Below are 16,685 nucleotides of genomic sequence, written 5' to 3' on the forward strand. Positions count from 1 at the left end.
AAATCTCTCTCTCTCTCTCTCTCTGTGTGTGTGTGTGTGTGAGAGAGAGAGAGACAGACAGACAGACAGACAGACTCTGGTATGGCAACTGGCAGTGCAATGAAAATTTGTTAAAGCACGTAGTTCATTTGAAATAGCTAAAATGCTTGATTGATTTAATTATTTACCCAGCTTGGCTTGAGAAGTAATCTACACAGAGCTCAGGTACACTAAAGTGGTATAAATGAAGGGATGTGGAGAAAGGTACTACTGGTGAAATTTTTTTATCTTATAACAGACGGTTGGAAATAACTAGGTTGGAATGAAGAGAAGCTAGAGTGTCAGATATAGAACCAGATTTTAATATTCAGAAATATAGGAATTAACTGATTCCAGACATTAATGTGGGCTTAGGCTTTTAAAAAAGGAAACAAAAAGTAGCCTCATTACTCCTCTGTACAAGGGGATATATTTCCATGGCAACAACCCCAAAATTCCATAGCAACATTAATCTGGTTATTTGCCAGAAAGCCCATTTTACAAGGTAAGTAGAAACCTCAACTTTCACTCCTGCCCTTCAATGAAACAGCAGTAAAAACTAAAACTCCCTGTGGAAATTCTCACTTCTGTAAGATGAAGGGATGACCGTTTTACAATAATGGTCATGCTATGAGTGGTGATGGACAAGTGGCAATGGGCAAACAGGATCGCATGTGGCCAGAAGACCACAATTAGTGTGGGTAGGTTCACCTGGTCCATGAATCCAATGCTGTGAGGCAGGGATGGAGGTCCGCATTATCTTGGGCAGACCCTTCTGGGGGCTGATGGGTAATGCCAAAGTAGATGGATCAATGGATGTAACTGTTACCTTTGTACAGCAGGCTAAGATGCAGCTGTAGGAACGCCAGAGGTTTCTACATCTATCCACCTCTCTCCGGTCAGTCAGGCAAGAGCCATTATTACAGTTAAAGGCATATCCCATCTAGACAGCCCCAGTTTTTAATGTGTGACATTTTAATGTATTTTTAATCTTTGTTGGAAACTGCCCAGAGTGGCTGGGGAAGGCCAGCCAGATGGGCAGGGTACAAATAAATAATAATAATAATAATAATAATAATAATAATAATAATAATAATAATAATAATTTATTAGACAAAAGCATTCAAGGAGGGCATGAGGGAGGGCCAGCAAGGGGTTGGGGGGGATGGGATCTAGAGAGATCCCAGAGGGCCACATTGAAAGGCTAGGAGGCCCACATTTGGCTCCCAGCCCTTGAGGTTCCCCAGCCTTGCTGTAAACTTTGAAACAGTCCTGGCCAACTGTTGTTTTTCCTACTGCCTTGCTATCTGGTCCAACCACATTTCTCCCCCCCCCCCCCAGGAGAAAGTGTGATATTGCACACTTTGCTATGCATAAGACCATGCGGAATAGACTTGTTCTCTTTGGGGCTTTGTCATTTTGTTTAATATTAATTTTTTTATAGAAGGTATTTCATTTATAAAGAAATAAAGTGATACAAAGGAAAAAAAGGGGAGAAAGTGAGGGGGCAGGGAAAGCAAAGATGTGTATAAGAAAGACAGCGGGGAAAACCAAGATACAAAAACCCAATGTAATATACTCCCATACATTCTTATATAAACCAATATAGTGTTATTATCCTAATTCAGTGGTACCTCAGGTTAAGTACTTAATTCGTTCCGGAGGTCCGTACTTAACCTGAAACTGTTCTTAACCTGAAGCACCACTTTAGCTAATGGGGCCTCCTGCTGCCGCCGCGCCGCCAGAGCACAATTTCTGTTCTTATCCTGAAGCAAAGTTCTTAACCTGAAGCACTATTTCTGCGTTAGTGGAGTCTGTAACCTGAAGCGTATGCAACCTGAAGGGTATGTAACCTGAGGTACCACTGTACATATGTAGATGTTAACAGCCTACTACATTCTGTATGAACTCATTCCAAATGTTGTCATATTTGTTGAAACAAAGCCTGCATCTATAAGCAATCCGTTTATAAGTTGCAGGTGTTGTCTTATTGTCGGTCCATTGATTGAAAGGTAGCATTTATTTATTCTTTCGGGCTTTGTCCTTGACGACCTGTTCTGCACTCGCCTTGAAAATGACAACATAAAAATGGGGGAAAGGTAAAGTACTGACCCAAATGCCATGGCTTTCAATAATACATGGAGATTATGCTTCTTTGCGTCGGAAATAGGAACACAACAGGTTCTAGAGACTCTGGCTTCTTGCATCTTGCTTGAGCTCTTACTTTAGCAGAGAACGAGGAGGGGGACGCACATCCATAAACTGTGAACTGCAGAGCATGCAGGGTGCTGGGAGTGATAAATGAAGCAGGTCACACCTCTCATAAGTACTGTCTGTGGCTGTCTGCAGCGTCTGACAAGCAATATGGCCTCATTTGGCAGCCAGTACTTTTTTCAAGGTTAGGTGTTTGCTGTTAGTAGATGGGATTTTGAACCTTAAAACCCTGAAGCATAGCTGTCAGCTTACAGATTTGAAAATAAGGGACCTGCAGCCTCACCTGTTCCAGGCACTCCAGTCTTCCTGTCCTCCTGCAGTCTGGTCAAACTCATGCTGGGTAGCTTCGAGAACACTGTCCAACCAACTTTGTAACCAGAGGTTCAACTGAATAGAATCTGAATCACATGCACCACAAGGCCTAGGCAGCCTCAACTTAAGATGGCTCCCCGGCCTGGCTTTGCACTGCAAAGTTTGCAGCAGCACGTGCAACAAAATGGCGTCCAGCATTCAAAAAACCCCTCAGCTTGCATTAACTAGCCACACACAAGGCATGCAAGCTCCACCCCCCAGTCGTTCTTAGACTTCTTGTTGGGTGAGCAACACAGCCAAGCAACACAGTTGGAGCCGCCCTCCTCCCTGGCCGGCAGGGAGGGAGGGAGAGGAGCTGCTCCCTTTGAAATTTAAGGGACATCATTTAAGGGACATTTAAGGGACATCTATCAATAAGGGACAGCAGCGGGACATGGTGCTGGAATAAGGGACTGTCCCTTCAAATAAGGGACACTTGACAGCTATGCCCTGAAGTGTTCAGAGGAAGATGCACATTCAAACGACCGGCTCAGTAAAAGAATGCAATTGCCACAGAGACATCAGAAGAGCCCTATCTCAACTAGAATCCTGTTTTCCACAGTGACCAACCAGATATTTCTGGGAAACCTGCAAGCAGGACTTGAAAGCAATATCTACCATCTCCTGCTGTTTCTCCCATGCTGTCTCTGATCCTGGATGAAATATGCAGCCAACAACATCATTATGACTAATTCAGCAACTTATTGGTTCAGGTCCTGTGGCAAGCAGGGAAGAGCTGACCCAACTTCCACCACAGCCTCTGTATGTGAAACAGCCAGCAAAGTTTTTATGGTTCCATTTACCATATTTCTTTATCACGCACCACCTTGAGAAATGAAGAAAGAAATGACGTTGCATTCCGAGCTGACGTGTCGCCTTGCCATCATTTGCAAAAGAGATGGCTCACATGTTCAAGTAACTGAATACTAAGTAGTGAAAAGTGGATTGAAATGCCTAGATATGTGAACAGCGAGTCCTAAGATTATATGCAGGATTTCTTGGTTAGTGCAAAACCCTGGAACTTTGCTCCAAAGTCAGAATATTTCAGATATATTTCCTGCAATATTCATAACCCAGCCACCTAAGTGTTCGCATAGTATAACGAATGTAATATACTCTGATGTAAACTATAACCGAGACAGAGGAACAGAGTTATGGTTGCCATGGGAACCCTAATACTGAAGACACTGTAAGCACCAAGTTATATTTGAAGTATAATTTAATAGTTCGAATTACTTGGAAAGTGATATGGAATGTTAATAGCTGGAATATCAGATATGGCATTTGTAATGTTAGTGCCAATTATAGCCATACATACTGTTTTAGTTCTTGGAGGTGTAAATATAGAAAGTTGTCTAGAACTTTACTAGAAAAAAAAGAGAGTTAATAATCCTGATCAAGGGAGGGCAATCTGTTCATTGGGGAGAAGATGGAGCTTTTCCCACCCATTATTTGGTTTCAGAGATGGGGAACCTGATGGCCCTCCATATGTCCCTCATCCCTGAGAATGCTGGCTGAATCTGATCCTTCCTCTGCTCAGCTCAGATCATGATTGTTCATCCTTCAAACCATGATGCTTGAGGTCAGCTACTTCAACCAGAGCACAGTTGCGTTGGAGGTGGGACCTAGGGGTTGGGGCTTGATGTTTGACATGCAGAAGATACTGACCAGGCAAGGACAAAAGTGGGGCGATGATTACAGTACTTTAACTGATTAATTGTAAGTTTTAGGCAATGAATTTATTAATTTACATGTGCAAAAGCAATATTTCTGAACCAAGCATCATGTTTTATTTGTTTTATGTGTTGCAGCAGATGTCAGCAAGGGCTTTTTATCAGCTAGAACTTACCAGAACTGGCACCTCTCTGGTGGATGCCATTGCCATTATAAGAGAACAAGGGAGGCATTCATGGTGAGTTCCGGCACCTCTTTTTCTAGAAAAAATAACTCCGGTGTCTGCTTAGAAGAGGCATTCCTCCTGCACGTGAAAGAAGATAAACTCCCCTTTAAGGTGGTTTTGGCTTTTTATGTCATGCCTACTGCAATTCAGGTCTATTGTATCCTGTTAACACTATTATTTGTTCTTCGTGTTATAGAAGTCCAACAGGCCTCAGCTATAAGTTGGGCATACACTCATATAAATATTTTAATATAATATTTTTAACATTGTAATATTATTTATAATTAAATTTGAGGCTTACTACTTTGTGAGCGTGCATAGGATTGTACCCAGCGGCGTAGCGTGGGCTGTCAGCACCCGGGGCAAGGCAAGTAATTTGCGCCCCTAACCCCTAACCTGCCGCCGCTGCCAGCTTCTTCTTGCTGCTGCCTGGGCTGGGGTATTTATGGTAAGGTAGCCACGGCGGCGGCGGCGGCGGGTCCGTGTCAGGTGATCTGAGGCGAGTTGCCGCTGACGCTGCCGCCCAAACGACGCTGCTTGCCCGGAGGAGGAGGAGGGCAGAGAGGCGAGGAAAATGAAACATGGCGGCGGGGCTGTGAGGAGGGGCTGCCTGGCGCGCCCTCCGCGGCCCTGATGCGCGGGGACCGCTGAGAGCCTCTGCCTGCCGAACGCCTTCAGCCAGGACGCGCGCACAGCTCGTCGGTTACGCAAGACATGGTGCTCTGCTACAGCCTGCGCCCGAGGCTCTTTGGCGACTCTGGAGGCAGCGAGCGTGCCCCCCCCAGATGTTGCGCCCGGTGCGGCCGGCCCCCCTGCACCCCCCATGCTACGCCACTGATTTTACCTTATGTCACCCTCAATTTTTCACAAACCCCAGAGTTTTTTTAACTTCAAGACAATGGAGATAGGTGCGGTGGTAATATTGCTCTGTAGCTCAGTTGGGAAAATAAAAAAATAATGAGTGGGGCTTGCTGTAAAAGGTTGCCATAAGGAATGCTCCTGTTCAGGGTTCCAGCCAGCCAGCCACCACCTCTTCTAGGATACCTCATTCCCTTTCCTCTCTGCCTCAGTTTCCTTGTCCACACTTCCAGGGCCATCTTAAGTATATCAGGTGCCGTGGTGCAAAGAACCCTCTGACACGCCCCCCCCGTCTCCCAGGGTTGCCAACCTTTTTTAGGGAAGACAGCGCTGCTGGCGACGTGCCCAGCTTTGCGGGGCTGGAGGAGGCGGGCAGCGGCTGGAGGGCAGCTTCTCCAGCGGGGAAGAGGCGGAGGCTGAACACTGTGGCTCCCAGTTCAGCTGGCCACTTCATACTGTGGTGGCCACGGCAGGCGGAGGCTCCGGGCACGGCGCTGCTTCGGTGTGGCATGGCGGAGGCGGGTGAGGGCAGTGAGCTGATGCCGGGAGGTGCTGCATCCAGTCTCCACCTCTTCCCTGGCACCCTCCAGAACTTGGCGCCCTGGCGCCCTGCGCCACTAGCCTCTATGGGTAAGTCTCCCCTGCACACTTCCAGTTCTTCAACATTCCATGCCTGCTGAGCTAGCTAAGTTCTTATTGGACTGTTTGGATTCTCCCCCACCCCTGTCTTGGTCCCCACCCTGCAAAAAAATGTACAGTGGTACCTCGGGTTACATATGCTTCACGTTACAGACTCCCCTAACCAGAAATAGTACCTCGGGTTAAGAACTTTGCTTCAGGATGAGAACAGAAATCGTGCTCCGGTGGTGCAACAACAGCAGGAGGCCCCATTAGCTAAAGTGGTGCTTCAGGTTAAGACCAGTTTCAGGTTAAGAACGGACCTCCGGAACGAATTAAGTACTTAACCCGAGGTACCCCTGCATATTTTTTTGTATTGTTTCAAACTTGTGGGTTTCCCTGAGCCAGCTGATACCTTCTTCTTTTGTGTAGGTGATGCTGTTTTGGCTACAGAAGCTCTCACAGTGCTGCATTTGTCAAGGAATATTTGTCATTAGTTGCTTTCCTCGTTTTTACGTTGTTGTGACGTGGGGTTTGTGATTTCAGCTCTCTTGACATAATATGCTGGAGACAGCTCTCTAGTAACACTTCTTTATTAAAGCAACAAGACTAAAACCTGAGGAGGGGAGAGCTACATTTATAGGGACAGGGAACTAGCTAGAAGGGATACATTTTGGAGGGAACAATATCAGGCAATCACAGTCCTGCCTTTTGGAGGCAACCAATAAGACAGAGGATCCAAATACAGCAGCTTAAATGAACCAATAGTAGCTGTACCCTCTGGAACCAAAAGGCAGTTACTTTACCCTAATGCAATTACAGACAATAATAATACAGATATAAAATCCTTTGACTCAATACACAACATACGTGTTAAGCAGCAAGAGAAATATAGAAGGGGGCAGATCGTGCGGCACATGAGGATCCAGAGCAAAAGAGAAACATGCCCAATCACACCAGGGTTACGCACTCATTGGGGAAACGGATAAGTATTCACAAAGCATATAGTTTGACCGTTAGAAACAGCACGTTAGCGGGATGGCCCTTGTGCAGTGGGAGGTGCAGAGATGTTTGGATGCCAGATCTGCTGGACCGCTGCAACACGTGTACATCACTGCACTGCAATAATGCATCAAGACACCCGGGACATTGAGAAGCAACTCAGGGTGATGCAATTGTGTGCCGTGTAGTCAATTTCCAAAAAAACAGGTGACAGATCCCATAATTTTGCAGGCCTGGATTGGTTCCTTTCAGGAGCTCATGTTTCTTGCAGCTCCTAAATGATGTAGGGAGGGATTTTGGTTGAGACGGAAAGCACCCTGCAATAAAGAGATAAGAGCGTTGTGCTGTAAGCACGGCAAAAATGTACAGTCAGGTAGAGAGAGAAAATGGCCTTTAGACAAGCCCCTCAGCAGCTGTTGATAGAATCTGGCCAGCCACTTGTTTTATGACTCGTGAAATCATCCACAATTGTCTCTCTTCCTCTATCTCCTGCTTATCTTAAGAGGAGTAGCAGCTAACTGAAAAGCACTTTGAGATGTTCTGCATCCTGATGGGGGGAAATTGAATGAAAGATGAAATAAATATGGAAGTGGAAGTGTGCGCGCGCATGCTGGGTAATGGTTAAACTATCAGAAAGCTGGAACGGTTCTTGGTCTTATTCCCTCCTTGTGGCTACTGATGCTTGAGAATGAATATTTAGTCTGAACCACTTGAACTCTCATTTCGTAGTGCTCTAATATCACAACTCCTTTTGCATACATTCAGGGCCAAACTACTTGTGATCTTGAATGTGCCTTTGAATCCAAAACGCAAATTGCATCAACTTGGGTGGGGTGTGTGGGGTTGACATTTAAGCGGATAAGAGCATGTGCTGAGAATATACCATAACTCCTCCCCTGCTGTAGTCCGAATTTAAAAATGGCTTCTGTTATTTGCATTGGTGGCGGGAGAGGAAATACCTCATGGGCACAGATGGAGGGGTCCCCCCCCCAATGCAAATAGCAGCTTCTGAGAAGTTGTTTTTCATGGGGACCATGGCAAGGGAGGAAAGGGTTAAATTTTCCACAGCTGCTGTGATGCACCAATTGTTTCAATTTGTATTTCTAAAAAGCTGCATGTTACTTAGTGAAGGCAACATACAAAAAATGCATTACATTAGGAGAATTTGCTTTGCAGAAATCTGTTATAGTAGGTAAAATGTCATGCAGACATGTGCATGTTAGGAGAAATTCACACTCCAATGCGGATGAATTTTCAGAAGGATTTTTTGATTATTATTAATTTTTTGCAAACTGCTGTGGAAATGTGGAGAACTGAATTTAAAATTGGGAAAATGAGGAACTCGAAGGAACCCAAACTGATAGTTACTGTCATTCCTTACGGAGCATGGAAGGATTTTCACCTCTGCCTGGATATATATGTGTGTATGCCTGGGGATCATTGCTGGCTGTGACACTGAGGCTGGTGGAGAGGGGGCCCATGACATTGTTGCTTATGTTGCAGTCAAGGGGCATGTGTGCTAGGGACACATTCCCATCGCTGTGAAATCATTGGCTCCATCTGTGCCTGGACAGATTGCCAGCTTCTGCACAGTCCCTGATCAGTAGACACTGGTGGCGTTTCCAAGGACATCAGTTTGTGTGATTTCCTTCTCCCCTCCCAGGTTAAACATGCATTCGCTAGGCTGCATGTTTTGCTCCCACAATGGCATTGCATATCCACCCCCAGTGTTATGCGCATATAGGATACCTCTGCCCATCTAACTCATGCAGCAGCAAGGAAGCTTTACAGCCTTGCTAGGCTCTAATGTAAGGTGCATCTATTATTGATGAAGCCAGGAGGTAGTAACCACGGTTGGAAGGTATTTAAAATGTCTTTTACAACAGACGCTAAATATCGCAAGCTTGTGCTAGATAAAAGTGCTGATTTGTGCACAAGTCGTTCTCAAACTACTAAGCAAAAACCATCACAATTTGTAACCGAATGAGGCCCATATTATAAACCCAAATAAAACATTTATACAGTGGTACCTTGGGTTACAGATGCTTCAGGTTACAAACTCTGCTAACCCAGAAATAGTACCTTGGATTAAGAACTTTGCTTCAGGACGAGAACAGAAATCGTGCGGCGGCACGGCGGTAGTGGGAGGCCCCATTAGCTGAAGTGGTACCTCAGGTTAAGAACAGTTTCAGGTTAAGAACGGACCTCCAGAACAAATTAAGTTCATAACCTGAGGTACCACTGTAATGATTTTTTTCTTTCAACACAGTACTCCAATGGCTCTAGACTCTACATCCATGACAGCAGATGACAAAAGAGTCTATGTCGAAAAAGAATACCCTTTGTGACCTACCTGAATTGCCCCGGTTTACTTTGACCACTTATGATGTGGCTAGGCTAGTGGTTTTCAACCAGTGTTCTGTGGGGCAGCAGTGGGTGCCCTACAAGTCAAGGTGCCATTGTACCCAAAGACAGTCAGGTTATTTTGACACCCGAGGAAGAAAATCGTCACAAGTTCCTGTCCTGCTCCCCAAAAAGAAAAATACAACGGATGGAATCCCGCATTACACGAGGGGACTTCTACTCACTCAGTGGGACTTCACCTTTCTCTCCTCCTCTCTACATCCCTCCATACACCCACAAAATTTTCTGCAGAGGGCCCACAACTCTTGAGCAGATTTTGTGGGCATGGGGGATGTTAAGTTGTGGGTGAACATATCAGACGACACAGCGATTCTTCAAACAGCTCTTGTTTATTTACAGGCCAGAACAGAACTGAACTGAAGGATTCAGCCAACCTGCTTATATAGAGCTCAGCTACAAAGCAACAGTAACAACTTTCTGTAACTATCCAATCACTGAACATCACTTTCAATTCCTTATTTGCATATGCAGACCTGAGTGAAAACTATCTACAGTATCCCTCTGCTGGCCCAGGGTGAGAACTTCAGTACATAACAGGGGGAATCTGCATGGGGGAGGAGAGGAAAGCAAAGTCACACATGTGTGACTGGAAGTTGGTTCTGCTCTCACATGGACAACTTTGGGTACAACCCTATAACCATTAAATAAATAACCAAAAACTTGCTGCCCTTTCATGATGCGCCCCAAATCAGCTACCTGAGAGATCCTTCCCACTCTGCCCAATAGTAGAGCTGGCCCTGCATGCATATTTTTCACCTTTGCCATCATTAAGTAACACAACTGATTCCAGCCCTCACTCAGCAACTGTTCTGTATTTATTTTACTGGAGGGTTTATTATTATTATTATTGCATGCAAATAACTAGCTGCAAAAAACTTCATGGATGATTATTTTCCTGCAGAAGTCTGGGAAAATAGGACATTCTGCAGCATCAGCTGCACACCCGACTCCTTTCTGCATATGTAGTAGCTTGAGTTGTCACCGAGTGCAGCAATGACCTAAATGATTGTAATGATGGCAGATTAGACAAGGATGCCGCGTAAACTGCAAGTTCCCCGATGGTCTGGGTTAATCAGTCTTAGAGAACTACTTGCTTCATTTATGGGTGATGAAATCTGCATGAGTTTGAAAAGTGCAATCAAATCTTTGATGCATGGCAGACTTGCGGAAGAGTCCATTCAAAATGGGAGCTGTTAACCATCATAAATCTGCTTTCAGTTTGTGGTTTTGTTTAGTTTTTTTCCAAAAGTTTGTACGAGTTTGCCATTCTTAACCCCAATCTGCCTCCTGAGAAAGAATGCAGAGGTTTAATCAATACTGACAACATTAAACAATCCGTTTCCTGGGATACAAAATGGAACAAGTTGCAATTATAACAAAACAAAAGCATGCAGAGGTTAAAGAGCAAGACCAAAACAGTAGCAAAGTTCCAAAGTACTGTTATAGATGGGGGGGCGGGCGGGCGGCATAAACCCTAGAAATTCATAAATGGTTGGATTTTGATTAATTGGGATATGGATGAAAGTATAAACTGCAGAGCTGTGCAAGACAGGGAATCCCTGGGCTGACTCATGCAAACCAGCCTGGCTGGCCTAGTGAAGAGCAAATTGTTAACATGACAAAAGGTGTTGATGGGCCATCTGCAGGAATCCTTTGGCCTGAGGAGACAGATGTTGCCAAAGTGATAGGGTGTGTCTTTGAAGTGACAGGAAAAGGGAATTTTTGAGCTAGATGATGAAGAAAGGAGAGATAAGACTGGGATCCATCTTGGGCAGGCTGGATGGGAAAGATACCTTGGACTTGATGGCTGCACTACTTGGGGTGGGATAACAAGCCCCTCTTGAAATAATGTAAGATCTGGACTCCCTCCATGCACACTGAAGGTATCAGTGGGCGAATAAACCATATTTCTTAAAGCTATGACAGTCTCCGACATGTCTCAATTCTCCAAAGGAACACAGATCCCGGGTGAGTGCCTGGAACCACCTGAGATCTTGCTATCACTTGGCAGAGAGTGGAAGTGGCATCCAACTTTTGTAGCAATACTTTAATATGGCAGCTTCTGACATTCTTCAGTTCATGATTCTGAATAGTGTTTGTGCTATTGTAAAGAAGCAATGAAGAAATTTACCCCCCCCTCCCGAGAATATACCGTATTTTTTGCACCATAACACTCACTTTTTTCCTCCTAGAAAGTAAGGGGAAATGTCTGTGCGTGTTATGGAGGGAATGCCTACGGGTGGCATGCCTACGGATTTTCCTCCTCTAAAAACTATGTGCGTGTTATGGTTGGGTGCGTGTTATAGAGCGAAAAATACGGTAATTAATCTGGAGTACTTTGATTTAATATTATTTTATTGCACTCAAGTAATCTACTCTTCCTTCCTATTTGGTGAATCTAAACCCTTCTGAATTTGTTGTTATTCACGTTTTATACTGTATTTTATGCTGTTTTTTTGTTGCATCAATTAAGTGTTTTAAATTTGTTGTTAGCTTACCTAAGCCCGGTTTTTGAACCGGGAAGGGCGGGGTATAAATAAAAAATTATTATTATTATTATTGTTGTTGTTGTTGTTGTTGTTGTTGTTCTATAATGTTGGGGGAAAGTACCACCTGCAGTATGTCGCTGCTCTTTTTGTATTGCCTTCCTTATATACTTTAATTCTAGCTCTCTAATTCCGAACTGAAGGGGGTGGGCACTAGAAGCCCCCACCCAGAGGACCCTTAGATGATTACTTTTTTAAAAAAAGAAAGAAAGGTGGCGTTAAATTTGCACACACTTGGTACGTCTATTAGAAACCAAAGGAGGCATGCTCCATTTTAATTTGTTGATGCATGATGCTAAATCAAAGTAGTGTCACAACCAGCAGAGAAATTCCTTAATGAATTGGCAGTGTTTGAAGATGTGAGAAGAGCACATAGAAAAAACATCAAAGCAGTCAGAATAAAAATAGCTGGGCAAGGAGGGAAAACAGCCTTTTAAGAAAAGACTTGCCATCTTGCCAAATGATCCATGAGTTTGCAAAGAATAAGTGATAATGAAGCACAATAGATATGCCAACCATGAGAGCACATTAATACTAGCCACAAATATGGTTATATAATAATAGATGCTCAGGAAATGACTGGAAGTTGGGAACTGTGAGGCTTATCTGCAGCTATATTTACATGTCAGGGCAAATGGTTTGGGACGTGGTTATTTAAAGCAACACTTTCTGCCATGTGAACTTGCCAGGTCTTTAAGATCAACTTCAGAAGACATCCTCCGGACAATCTAGTCTTTTCAGCAGTGGCACCCCAACCAGATTCATAAAACACCCACAATATTGTCATTTAGGTGCCTGGTAAAGGTTTTGAAGAATAGCTCAGTTGGTTAGAGCATGGTGCTGATAACCCCAAGGTTGCAGGTTCTACCCCCGGTATGGAAGTGCTGGACTAGTTGATCCTCAGGGTCCCTTCCAGTTTTACAGTTCTATGATATTTATTGTTTACTGAAAAGTTTTCAAGATTTTTACAGTAGAAGTATTTACTCCTACTTTATCCAGTTATATAGCTGGAGATACATGAAATGTAAAATTGAGCTTCCATCTCCTATGCTGTCATTCTCCTGCTTCTAATTCATCGGCCTAGGTCACTGTTATGTGTTAAAATGTCTTTTTAACATTTCAGACTAAAAAAATTCATTTCTGTTTATACCTATACCAGGTTGCCTTGATTTATATTCTTACTGCTCAGTTGGTTTTATTGACTGCTGCTCTGTTTTCTTTTCTTATCCGTTTTAAATGGATAAACTACCTTTATATGTTTTTTAAATGGATAAACTACCTTTATATTTAGTGTTTTCATATTTTAATCTTACAGTTCTGTTTTGGTTATTTTTTATTGTTGGTTGCTTTGAAGACTTAGTGAAAAAGCAACAGATAAATATTTGAAACCCATAGAGAGGCTTGCCTGGGCTGCAGGAAATTATGATTCAAAGCTAGAACTCCTGCTGTGCTCTTAAAATATTCGCTTTGCTTTATTTTTAATGTTAGTAGCCAGTCATAAAGTATTGGATGTGAATTGAGCTAAGCAGTAAACTAGAATGAAGGCATGGGCAAGGGTCTTTGTTTTCTGAGAAACCTCCAAGGCTGAAATCCTATACACACGTACCTGGGAATATGGATAGGCCAATCTGTCAATTTCAGTTTCTTTTGTTTTCTCATTTTCCCAATCTTAAATTTGATTCTCCAAAAAAGTGAAAATTCATTAGCACTTACTGCAAATTTTTCCTAATATATACATTTCTTGCAAAGCAATTACCTTTAATATACTGCATTTTAAAATGTTATTTTCACTAATACATGCAGTAATAGGCACACTTTACCCTAGCATATGCATTTTTGTACACATTACATGTCTGGAGAGCCAAACATCAACATTTGGAGAAGTACGAATTTTGAAAGATGGCTGTGTTTCGGGTTCATATAGTATTTCAAAAGTGCAAATTCAGTAAGTTCACCTTGAATTAAATTTCTCCCACATCCCTACCTGGGGGTATGTGCGATTTAACTTGGTGGGCTTACTTCTGTGTAGTTGTGTACTGTAAACTTGTCATTTAGAACTGGTGGCAGCTCTTATGAGCTAAGGACAAAAGGATTTTAGGCAAGCTTAGAATGATAAACACAATTGCACATTCATTTGTAGATTTACTCCATGGGCCTGGCAAGGCAATCCTATACAGTACAAGCCTATCCAGAAGTACCCAATTTGGCTTACTCCCATATAATGGGGCTTATTCCCAGGTAAGAGTATGTAGGATTACAGCATTACTCCTCAGTAAGTAAGTTTAGAATTTACAGACTAAACTATATTATTAACATCCTAGCATAAATTTGGAGAAGGGAAAAAGTATGCATGTTTACATCTTGCTCTCGTGCTTTGTAAATCTTTAGGGATTCATCAATAAAACTTGTATCCAATTCTACAACAAACTGTATTGTCATTTACATGGATTTTAGGAACAGGACTTTAAAGTCCCTGTCACATGAAATGTAATTCTACCCCCATCTGCTAAAAAAACATTTTATCTGAAATATAGCAGAGAGCTTATTTTCTATGCTATATGATTACACCATGAATTTTAAGAGTAGATTCCTATTTTAATAGCAATAGCAGGTCTTTGCCTAATGTTTGTCAAATGTTTGTGCTGGAAGTCATAGAGCCCAACAATGATTCACTATCAGTAATTTTCCTGCCCTTGCAAGTCATTTCACCCACGTCCTTTGCAATTCGAAGGGAAGCGTCAAGTGAGGGACTCAGCCATAATCTCTAGCCACACACGGAATATAATGACATGCAGCCTAAGCAACTTGTAAGGAAATGACAAGGCACATCTTCTCTGCCATATGGACTGCACAATTATCTTGAGTTGTCTATTTCAAAACCAGACTTATCTTTCAGCGACAAGTTCCTTCTTGTTTAGGACAATTCAGGCTCTTGATCAACTTGATGGTCCAAGCAAATGGACAGGACATTCAGAAACGCAGATTCATGGCTAATTATCTTCCTTGCTTAAATGATGGCAATAAATAATAAAGATGCTGCTATTCACTTGGAATATCTGTACCACAGAGGTGTACTTATTTTACAAAACAATATTTGCTAGAATGTCAACCATCATAAGATAGGCGTGAGTTATAAATAATGTAGGGTTGCCATACACTCAGAATTTCCTGGACATAGCCGGAATACTGCAGTATCCATGTCAGCAATGTCATTTTGGGCAATTTTCCTTAAAGTAACTAAAAAACCCACAAAAAACTCAACAACTTTTGTGTCCGGATTTTCACTTTTTGAAAGATGGCAACCCTAAATAATGAAATGTTCTTAGTCAGCCCAAATGACATATCTCTGTCATTAGAAAGGCTGCCCAATGCAGAGAAATCTCCAAATAAAAGCAGATGCCATTGAGGTCAATAGGACTCTGCATCTGAATTTTCTCTGTTTATGTTTCCATTTGGATTGGTTTCTTTTAAATAATAATAATAATAATTTATTTATACCCCGCTCATCTGGCTGGGTTTCCCCAGCCACTCTGGGTAGCTTCCAACAGAATATTAAAATACAATAACCTATTAAACATTAAAAGCTTCCCTAAACAGGGCTGCCTTCAGATGTCTTCTAAAAGTCTGGTAGTTGTTTTTCTCTTTGACATCTGGTGGGAGGGCGTTCCACAGGGCAGGTGCTACTACTGAGAAGGCCCTCTGATTGGTTCCCTATAACTTGGCTTCTCACAGCAAGGGAACCGCCAGAAGGCCCTCAGGACTGGACCTCAGTGTCCGGGCAGATTGTTCTATTGTTTTATGAAAAAGCTTTAACAAAATCTTACAAAAAATAAAAAGTCCTCCCGGGTCAGGGGGCATGAAACCAGCTTTGTACAAAAGACTTCTCTTTTAGAAATGAACTGCTGAGGGGATGTCCATGCAGAGAGGTTTGTCTGTGAGAGAGGCATATGACAGTCTTGCGCACCTGACACCTGCAAGTCACATTGCTAGTCCAAGCAGCACAATGCAAATTGTTAGCTGCAGTGTCAAGCTGAGGGCACATGTAGTGTGCAAATATCTTCAAGTGTACGGCTTGCTGGATCCAAACTTTACCTTCCTCTGACAGATGGAGTCTTCTGATGGAAAGATCCCTTTCATCCGAAGAAGCGAAGGTGCATCAAATCCAATCCAGTGCGCTTATTTACTCTGCTTACTTTGTAAAATGGGGAGGGATACTCATGAACGTGGTAATCTGCAAGAATCATGCTTTGTCAAGTCCAAAACTCTGGTCAGGAAGGCTGAAGGCAGCTCACAGTGACAGCCCTGTTTACAGAAATCTGATAAGAAAGCCATAACAAGTAACTATGATAAAGTATTGCTGCCATGTCACCAGTGCAGGAAAATAAAACAAAGCGCTGGCTCCAAGGGCCCATGTTTCTTTAACACTCCAGTTAATACTTGGCCTTTGGCCTCTTGTTTTAAAAGTCTGATCCAAGGCATGTAAAGCAGCATAGGAATTCTACGCCTGTGCCATTGCCTAATCATTTACTCTGGGTGACTCTACACCTCATTAATCAGTGCAACACATAAAGTTTAAAATGGGAGCGTTCCAGATTCTTTGTGTTTTCCATCTCTCAGATTGTCATGAGCTGATAATGACTGTAGCCAAAGCTATTGGCTGAGGCAGGATCAGGTAACCTTGTGCCCTAGAACAGTAAAGTCTCAGAAGAAAATAAACTAGGGAGTTGATTAATTCACCATGAATTTTATTTTCG

General features: G+C 42.9%; 1 long non-coding RNA gene across 1 annotated transcript; it reads left to right on the plus strand.

The window, feature by feature from the left end:
- Nucleotides 1–861: 861 nt before the first annotated feature.
- On the plus strand, nucleotides 862–3,446 carry LOC309350921. Its single transcript, XR_014160600.1, has 2 exons — nucleotides 862–916; nucleotides 3,146–3,446. It is a non-coding gene; the product is annotated as an uncharacterized lncRNA (long non-coding RNA).
- The last annotated feature ends 13,239 nt before the right edge of the window (nucleotides 3,447–16,685 follow it).

Source organism: Podarcis erhardii, assembly GCF_964252035.2.
Source record: "Podarcis erhardii genome assembly, chromosome: 10".
In the NCBI taxonomy this organism is placed as follows: domain Eukaryota; kingdom Metazoa; phylum Chordata; class Lepidosauria; order Squamata; family Lacertidae; genus Podarcis; species Podarcis erhardii.